The sequence below is a fragment of the Tiliqua scincoides genome, chromosome 4 (assembly GCF_035046505.1).
Source record: "Tiliqua scincoides isolate rTilSci1 chromosome 4, rTilSci1.hap2, whole genome shotgun sequence".
Lineage (NCBI taxonomy): Eukaryota > Metazoa > Chordata > Lepidosauria > Squamata > Scincidae > Tiliqua > Tiliqua scincoides.
The window spans coordinates 189,579,545-189,589,765 of record NC_089824.1 but is presented as its reverse complement, the minus strand read 5'-3'; the positions used below and the strand labels follow the sequence as shown (position 1 = coordinate 189,589,765).

Genomic DNA, 10,221 nt, shown 5'->3' with positions numbered 1-10,221 from the left:
GTGATTCTGCGTGTAGCACCAGACACCATATCAAGGACCATCAGTGGTACCCGTGCAACTGGTTGAGAAACACTGATCTGTGTCATAAGGAAAAGGAAAGACAGAGAAAAGTTATTTTGTATTGTCAAAAGTCATTCCAGCTTGGGAGAAATGTTCTGAGGCGGTGAACGTTTAGGCTTTGCCTCCAACCATGCCTCCCTTTGCTGTGGTCAGCTTTTTGGTCTTCCTGTCAGAAACTGTTGTGTGCATGTCTTCTTCCTGCCAGCCGGCCTGGACTTATCTACCTACCAAAGATGATAATCCTCCAGGCATCTGAAAAGGGAAGCTTTGGTACTCGAGTGCATATGTGAGCAGCAGCAACTGCCAATCTGTGAGCCTCTATGTCAGCAAGAACATAAGAGCCCCACTGGATCAGGCCAAAGGCCCATCTAGTCCATCTTCCAGTAACTCACAGTGGCCCACTAGACACCTTGGGGAGCACTCGGGGCAACATGATACCTGAATCCTGGTACCCTCCCTTGCACCTGGCATTCTGAGGTAACCTACTTCTAAAATCAGAAGGTTGCAGATAACCCTCATGGCTTGTAACCTTCCTCCAGGCCCCTTTTAAAGGCATCCAGGCCAGGTGCCATCACCACATCCTGTGGCAAGGAATTCCATAGACTGATGACATGCTGAGTAAAGAAATATTTTCTTTTGTCTGTCCTAACTGTCCCAATACTCAATGTGAGTGGGTGCCCCCTGGTTCTGGTGTTGTGTGAGAGGGAAAAGAACACCCTCCTATGCACTATATCACCATATCCTGTGGCAAGGAGTACCACAGGCACTCAATGTAAGTGGCTTTCCCCGGTTCTAGCGTTGTGTGAGGGAGAAAAGAGCATTCCCTGTGCACTCTATCACCTATCCTGTGGTAAGGAGTTCTGCAGACACTCCATGTGAGTGGGTGTCTCCGGTTGTGCTGTGAGAGGCGGAAAAGAACATCCCCCTATCCACTCTGTCACCATATCCTGTGGCCAGGAGTTCCACAGACGTGCGTGGGTGTCCCCTGGTTCTGGTGTGAGAGGGAGAAGAGCACTCCCTGCATCGTTCTGTGTGTCTCAGTCACGCCGCCCTCAGGCGCCAGACGGAAGAGCCCAGGCGCGCAGCCTTCCCGGTGCCCGTCAGGTGGGACGAGGGAGTTCCCCCGCCAGGATGAGACGCGGGGAGCCCGAGGCACGGAGCCGCCCCGCCCACTGCAGGGCACGCCCCCTCCTCCCCCTCTCGCGGACGGCCTGGAAGGCGACGCGGCCGGGCGGCCATTTTGTGGCGCTTGCTCGGTGTGTGGCGCTGGGCTGGGCGTGGGGAGCGGTGCCCGAGCGGCGCGTGTGTTGTCTCTAACCCCCCACCCTCCTCCTCTCTTTTTCCATACAGGGCTCCTCGGTAAGAACCGGGCGCTGCCGCCGGCTGGACCTGGGCCTCGTGGGGAGTGGGGGAGGCCGGCCGGGGGCTCCTCCGGCCTGACTGGCTGCGCGGCGCGGCTGAACAAAGGCGGGAGGGCGGGAACGGGCCGTGGGGCTGCGGGCCTGAGTGCGGTCCGGCCTGGCCTCTGTAGGCACTTAATGTTCGGGAGCCGCTTAGTGTCGCTGGCTGGGCGGGGCCCGTGAGCAGCTGCCTCTGGCCGGGCCTGCGGCCCCTCTTCTTGGTGGGAGGTGAGTATGAGGCGCCTGGGCTTCCCCACGAGCCTCCCCGCCAGGGCCGGCCCTGACGGTGCTGCCTCTCCTGGGGAGGAAGCCACCTCGTGGGGGGGCAGGCAGGCGAGGCGAGGCGGGGGTGGGAAGGGCAGCCGTGTGTCTCCACTGCCAACAAAATGGCCTTCCTTGCTCATGGCTGCTGGCCTGCCTGCGTCTCCTCCGGCAGTGGCACCCCCTGCGGTGCATGCAGCGCTTCCACCCCTGCTCAGATCCGAAGTGATGCCGAATTCAGTGTAAACCAAGCTGTGGCTCCTGCAGTTGCTACATCAACTGTTACCTTTCCCCCTTCCCCCTCAAGGTTTAGTATGAGATGTTTTTCCTTCCTAGGTTCAAACACTTAAGACTGCAGACCTGTCCACACTTACCTGGGAGTAAGTTACCTGGGAGTAAGTTCCCTTGACTACAGTGGGGCTTCTGAGTAGGCATATATACATTGGGCTCTGAATCCATGGCATGAAGTGATGGCGAGGTTTGAAATCTGGTGTTCATGTTTAGTTGCCTTAAGATGCTTTTGAGTTGGCTTTAAAATGCTTTATCACACTTACCTGAGAGTAAGTTCTCTTGACTACAGTGGGACTTGGTTTGGAGTAGACATGTATAGGATCGGGCTCTGGATTCATGACATGAAGTGATTGTGATATTTGAAGTCTGGTATTCATGTTTAGTTGCCTTAAAATGCTTTTTAGTTGGCTTTAAAATGCTTTATCACACTTACCTGAGAGTAAGTTCTCTTGACTACAGTGGGACTTGGTTTGGAGTAGACATGTATAGGATCGGGCTCTGGATTCATGACATGAAGTGATTGTGATATTTGAAGTCTGGTATTCATGTTTAGTTGCCTTAAAATGCTTTTTAGTTGGCTTTAAAATGCTTTATTACACTTACTTGGGAGTAAGCTCCCTTGACTACAGTGGAACTTGGTTCTGAGTAGGCTGTGCATAGGATTGGACTCTTAAATCAGTGGTGTGAAGTGATATTTGAAATCTGGTGTTGATGTTTAGTTGGCTTTAAAATGCTTTATCCACACTTACTTGGGAGTAAGCTCCCTGGACTGCAATGGGACTTGGTTCTGAGTAGGCTATGCATAGGATTAAGCACTCATTCTGTGGCGTGAAGTGATGGTGATATTTGAAATCTGGTGTCAGTGTTTAGTTGGCTTCAAAATGCTTTATCCACACTTAACTTGGGAGTAAGCTCTTTAGATTACAGTGGGACTTGATTCTGAGTAAACCATGCATAGGATTAGGTTCTGAATCTGTGGCGCGAAGTGATGGCAGTATTTGAAATCTGGTGTCATTGTTTAGTTGACTTTAAAACGCTTTATCCACACTTACCTGGGAGTAAACGCCCTTGACTATAATGGGACTTAGTTCTGAGTAGACATACTATGAACCAAATTGCATTTAATTAGCTGTTGATTAACATTAGGAATTCATACTCATTCCTTTAAGCATTGGTAAGTTTTGCTTCATCTCTTTTAGAAACATATGCCTATCAGATTACGTAACATCGTAGATCTTAATGTTGTGGAGAGGTGAAGGCCTGTTGTATACAGATTTCTGTATTTTGTTCTGAAGGCTGTCCACGTAAAATAGAGCTACTTTGTGCTGTATTTTACTGGCTTTTCTATTTTCTGCTTCAGAGGTTAACATGTGCAAAAGAGATTTGCTTTTTGAATAATAGAATTGAATAAAATTTTTGAATAGTAGAATTTTATGAATCTGATATTTTTTTGCAAAATTGGGAAGGAGGCAAAAAAGAACTATAGATTGACTGTAGAATTACTTTTATACAGATACATATGCATATAATACTTATACAGTACAAGAATTTGTAGAAATACATATTTTCTTTTGAAATTTGTTAGGAAAACTTGCCTTTGGTATTAGATTTGACTCTTCAGTTGTGAATTTTTTTTAATTCTATTTTTTCATCCCTTGCTATGAGATAAGTACAGTAACCCTGAAACCGTAACACTATTGTATTGGGGGGGGGGAATTTCCAAGATAGTGGTTGGCATTATGAGGCTACTTTGTAAGAATGTTTGTTTCTCTTGTGAATAAAAAATAAGATTTTTCCATTGGACGCTGGTGTATATATTTCAGAACCCGAATGCCACATGTTGGAAGTTGTCTGGTAAAGAGCATTGAGTTGACAATATAGGAATGGTTAAGGCAAGAGACATAAATGTCTCACTGTGTTTATTTGTATGTTCTTTTAAATGGTTTTGACTTGAAGCACAATGGTTAAAATGTTTACTTGGAACTATGCATGTAGCATAAGTTGCAGGAAAAGGAGCTATTGGGAAAAATCTATGTCTTGACAGGTTTTCATGTTCAGTAAAAATCTCAACAGGAGACTAGTTTGGAGAACATTTTGAGTGTTACTGTGTGTCTTGCAGCGAAATGTCCGTTTTTCAAATTTTTAAATATTGCATAGAAGCGAATTAGGAATCAGAATAGTCACACAGATAGCAGTTTTATTTAACTGAAAATATTGTGAAAGATGTGAGATCCTGGTGAAATTCTCCTTCTGCCAAATAGTGACAAATGTTAAGGTTGTCTAAAAATGTAAATAGTTTTTTGAAACTGCCTAGTTGGGAAAGCAAGTAAGAGTTCTTGTCTTGGGTTTTCTGGTAAATTCTCTACTATTCACAAGTTTTTGCTTCATAGGTGACTGTTTAATTGAAATTCTGTGTGGAAATTCTCATGGTATTGCTTTTGGTTTCTGCTTTGACAGCTTTTGTTTTGATCTCCTGTGGCCAACAAAAAGCTTATCTTCTAAAATTCCTGTTTAGGCACAATTGCATATGAACTATTCATAGCACTGCCTGTCAAGCCAACCAGGATGGCTCAACTTGTACTCAATTCAGTCTTCTGTATCTTGTTTCCTATCTCTACATGGAAAGGTACTTTCAGAATTAGTAGGTAACTTAAAAATTGTGTGTGTACAGGGACTAATGTGTAAAGCTTTCTGAATGTTGGATACTCCATGATCATGAAGTAGTACTATTTTCTGTTGGGCAGTGTTTTGAGAGTCAGGTTGTTCTGTCTGAAACCAGTTTTGGGTTGCACTTGGTTTGTGCATCTCTAAAAATTAAAAAAAAAAAAAGTGACAAGGTGCTTGGAGTAAAGCAAATAGAAGGAAATGTATTTGGAGTTGTGGCAGGGGTTTGAAAGGATGTTGTGTCTGTTTTTAGAAGTCCTGAGTGAAAATGTGTTCTAAGGTTTTCTAACGTTAGAAAAGTTCAAAGCGATTAACACCTAGTGTTTTATGTAAAAGTGATTGTACTTAGTAGGCAACCTTCAGTCTCGAAAGACTATGGTATCGTGCTCTGATTGTATTATACTTCTGAAATCAGTATTGACACATTGTGTACTTGAAGAGAGAATGTGAATCTGAGAGGTTAAAGTTGTCTAACGTATGTCTTTGAACTTTTAGTTTGCGTTTATTCTCCTAATTAGGTATATTATGATCAAAATTAAACTGGTGCAAATTAAGTACATTTATCACAATGTGGATAGATATGATTAGTGTCTATTTCATGCGCACTCCAAATTTGTGATTGCCATGTGCTGAAGTGCCTTATGATGGTGTTGACCCTTAACTTTCATAATATACAGTTCATTGTGAACTGCTAAATTTAGCTGTGTGTTGCCTGCATTGATTTTTGCCTCCATTTATTCTCTGTTGCAGTCTAAAAGTTGGTTTTAATTGGTTGCCCACAGGATTGACTTGGCTTCTTCCACTTGTTAAGGAAAAAAAAAACACCTCTCTTTGCAGGTAAGAGACTTTGAAGATATTTCACTTATTGAAAACGCTTGGCAAATTCAAAGTACTCTTGAAATTAGCTTCCAACTTACAGATTGGTTCTAAAAGTTTAAATTGCTGAAACACTGGAGTGCTCATTTTCAGTCTCTTCTTTTTTAGTTGGGTATATTAAAAGAATTCTGTTCACAGAAATGTTTATAAGATGAATTTTTAGTGATTTTAAATTGTTAAGAGTTCAGTCTGCAGCAAGCATGATCAAAACTGTATCTGCAGCCATGTAGATGAAACGAGAGAGAGAACACAGCGTGTGTTCCAATAGAGCTTGGTAAATTTCAGTCTCCCTAGATGGTTTTGGTAGCTAGTTTCCTATTACCTTGCATTTGGTATTTTGATTGCTTGTTATATCTTTTTGCTTTGTCTGATTACCAAATGCTTTTTTGTTAACAAGTCGGTATTAATTAGCAGATATATCTTGACCCTAAACTTCATTTCAAGGAGTGCAGAATTGGGTGTTATGCATTATTTCGGCTTCAACATTCTTGAAATATAATATGGTTGTTATATCAGCAGCCTGTTGTTTTTATGAAGGGTTGTGCTGCTTAGTCTTTTATGTAATTGTTTCTGGAAACTATTGAACATCTGTCTTCAATTTTAAAATAAAATAAGAGTCAGTAACGATATAAAATAATATATACAACCTGTTATAAAAACAACAAGTTAAAACAGGTATAGTGTGGCACATAAAAATTTTAAATGAAAAGTATCAAACAGTCTTAATTGCTTCTCTGATTGTAAATAAACATAAAGCAAATTCAGCCTTCCTTGGGACAGTGTTCCCAAGCCTTGATGCCACAATCAAAAAAATTCTGCTCCTCTTGCCCATCTGCTGCACTTCCTATCATGGAGAACATGGATCAGGGTCACTAATGACAATATTGGGGTTTGGGGCAAGTTCGTAAAGGAGGAAATGGTTCATAAAACACTCTGTCTTGGGGTAATAGCATGTAGTCTGGATTGATTTTTGTTTAAACTGCTTATGGTTGCAGAGAAAGTTCTGGGTACACACAGAGTTATTGCATTTTTGGATTGAAACCACATCTTTGGCCAGAGGTAACATGGAAATGCAAAAAAAAAATCAGTGCTGATTAAAATGTTGCTGCAAGTAGTGCATGTGATATATTTTCAGGCATGTGTTGCTTAACCTGCCGCTTGAGGAGCCAAAGCCATGTGTATGACAGTTGCCAAAGCACAACAAAGAGGCGGTCTCCCATAGCCTGCAGCAGAGTGTGTTTACACAACAGAGAGGCTCTTAATGCAAAGAAGAGACAGTCTATCTCCAGTAGCCTATTGTAGCCAGTGAGTGTCTGGCAGGGAGTGTTGGTTTACACAAAGCCATTAGATTGGGCTGAATGTTCACTAACTGCATAACAATGGGGATTGGAGAACACAACCCCTTTATTAAGTGGCGCATACCTGTATTTATATACTAAACTGTTGCAAAATCAGTGTAAGTTTAGGCCTAGGGCAGGTTATGCTTTATGTAGGGTCTTAAACCTGCTTGTTGCTTAATACAGGATATGCTTCATTATCTGAATGGAAGATTTAAATACGGCTTGAACATTTAGCGCAATGGTTCATTGATGGCAACTGAACTTTCCTAATATTGGGTAGCCTATAACTTGCCTTACAGCTATTGCGGTGGAAAGCAAACTGTGGGTGAAGACCCACTGGTGAGTTGCAACCTGATTTTTGGTGGTTCACAAAGGTCTGAGCAGAGCTTCCAATGTAAATATAGGTAATGGCAAGATCAGATAACTCATTGCTCCAAGTCCTGAGCTATTCAGAAATCAGCTGCTAATTACCCTGCAAAGAGCGCTGCTTCTGGGGTTTGCAGGAAGCTAAGCTCCTGCAGTTTGTAAGCACGTTTAAATATAGGGAGATAAAATGTGGGAAAGAAAAGAGAGCATCCATTAAAGTTCACTAGGGCTGCTTTATTATGAGAAATGCGTTGAGTTTTTTGTAAAATATCTTTCTAGAGCTCCTTTCTAAAAAGTCTTATAAATCTGTTTAGGTGGGTCCTGATAATAGTGTCATTTTAAAAAGTGGGTCCTGATGCTAAAAAGTTTGGGAACCACTGCTCTATTGGTCATCTATAGTCATTAACACAATTGCAGTTGACTTTTCTTTATCCACAGCATCTATATTCTGCTGAGGGCCAAATTAGATGTGATGTGGGGACTTACATGAGTGAAAACTTTTTCTGTTAAAAGAAAAAAGTTACAGGGTCTTCACTTTAGTTTGTGTGGAGAGAGAATTTAACCTTATGTCCCATACAGTACAGATTTTTATGTTGGTCATTCCATGTCAAATTATCACACTGTTTCAGACTGAACACCTTACATTGTTATTAAATTTGGGGTACTTATTTGTCCTGTGGTGTGATTCAAAAATACCCATTTTAGCAGCCTTTGTTCATTCTGTGAAATTTTATAGCTATGTACATTTTCAAAATTTTATCAAAAAAAATGGTTTACTAGTGATTAACTAGCTGTAAATCAGACACCAGTTGAGATTCAGCATGGGGAGTGGTCTTGTTTAGCCATGTGCAGACCTACTTGGGTTCTGTCACTTGACTTTTGCTACAGAGCTTGTAAGTATAGTTACAACAGAGGTTAAGCAAATGGTTCTTGGAGAGCCATTAGTTATTTGATTTTTCTCTCTAAACAGCTTTGTGAACTTTTCGTTGAAAAGCAGTATATAAATACTGTTAATAATAATAATAATAATAATACAGTGATGTTTGTTGCTATCTACAGCCAAAACGAAGCTTGAGCTTGAATATTCCTGTTGAACTTACTGTGGGAAGTACCCTATTCACCAGTATATGTTCTTTTGATTTATTAGTACTATAGCAAGCACATAGTTCAGTAGTATAGCAAGTCACACATAGGATTGCTTAGATTGCATATGAGCTCCAAAGCATATTTAATCTGAACATTATACAGAGTTGCAAACTAAAATGTGTATTTCATGTTTAGCTATTGTGTAGTACTCGTTACCTTAAATTATTAGAACTTGCTACAAATATTTTTCAGATGTTTAACCAGTTTTAATTAGTATGTTGTACTGGTTTTGAGTTCTTGCTGTTACATATACATAAGCTGTATTGGCATTGGAATATTACACAACATCTGACAAATTACTCTTAAGAGCCAGACTAGATGTTTTATGTTTTTAAAAATCCTTTGCTGATTAGTCACACAGCAATATTTTTCTTCCTGATTAACATTCACGTCATCCAAAAGGTGCCACTGCAAATTTTGAACTTCTGTCTTTAAGTTAGGGCAATAAGCATGCATCTTGGAAAACACAGGCACAACATACTGCAAAAAGCATCATCACCATTATCGGTTTCATATGTACATCTGTCAAAAATAGATGTCAGAGTTCAGAAATTAATAAAACCACCCTGTAGCAGTTTTGTGCAGTTGCTGTAAACATTCATTGCATGCTGAGTAGCACTCTTTTATCTTGCTAGGTCAACTCTTGTACTAGCCTGACAGATGCATTTTTCTCATAAGTGCCCATACTTTTATCTTATAAAATGTCATCATAAAGATTAGTGAGCTTTTGAATATACAACTTCCTTTCCATTGCAACCAATAAAATGATTGGCTCCTTATAGGAACAGTCTTGCAGCTCATAGAAGGAAAAAAACTTGAGTGTGCTCATCTAAACTCTCCTGCATAGTGGTGTTTGTAATGCTGGCTGCTTCATGAAAGATGTTTCAGAAAGACAGTGACATTGTATGTCCCCCACATGTACTCTTGAGTAACACATTGCAGCCTCTTTAGTACCTATTTGATGACTCAAAGATTCAGTGAATTTTAAAACAAGTTGTGTACAGTCTGTGAATAACATTGAACACTGCCCCTTTGGATTCAGCACAATATATTTAGAGTTTTAAACCAAAATTGTTTTCAGGACTCTGATGGAATATGTTTTAATGTGAAAATATCTGAATATTCATCTTTAATGCAATTACTTGCTGCTTTTTTTAATTTAAAAATGCCCTCTCCCATTTAACTACAACTGTTCTCTGCAGCCATAAGGATATTTTAATTAAATATATTTAGATAGAGTTTAGGAAGATTCTTCTCAGGAGTTCAGATATACCCAAACTTAAAACAAATCTGATACTTAGAAAGCAAGTTATTTTCTTTTGTGTAGCTAGTTGTGTTTCTTGTAACCAACTGATGACTGACCATAAGAGTATTTTCTCTTTAATTTATGTTTGGTATTTGAAGGTAAACCGAACTTTTTAAACACTACAATTTAATGTATTTTGTTTAGTATAGGCAAAGTTGTGACAGTTTGTGTAGCTGAATCAGAGAGATAGCCGAGTACTAACCCTGGATATAACTGGATACAGTGCTGGCTCCTGCATGCCTAAAACATTTTCTGCAGTATTTTGAGTCATCCAAACACCAAGCCAAATGCTGTAGTAGTTAGGATGAGGAATTAATTGAATTGAACTGTAAATTACAGAGGATAGTTTTTAAGTGGATGGCAGCAAGGAGCAGCACTGGAAAGATTCCAGGTACCTGTCTAGAAATTTGGTGCTTCATGCCTAGAAATCTTGATCTAGTTCAGTCCTGTGTGAAGCTGGTATTTTGACATGAACTTCTAAACAATTTATGTTGGTTTGTAAGAATCAGAA

The 10,221-nt window shown here is 40.6% G+C and overlaps 1 protein-coding gene across 4 annotated transcripts in view; it reads left to right on the top strand.

Moving 5' to 3' along the window:
• The first annotated feature begins 1,286 nt into the window (after window positions 1–1,286).
• The window catches only part of RBM12 (RNA binding motif protein 12), a 62,490-nt gene continuing 53,555 nt past the window's right edge, over window positions 1,287–10,221 (top strand). For 2 of the 4 annotated variants that reach the window (XM_066625841.1, XM_066625844.1), the window contains exons 1-2: window positions 1,287–1,419; window positions 5,427–5,513. The gene's annotated coding sequence lies outside the window, so the exon portion shown is untranslated. The remainder of the gene's footprint in view (window positions 1,420–5,426; window positions 5,514–10,221) is intronic. The other 2 variants (XM_066625840.1, XM_066625842.1) reach the window with 2 other exon arrangements.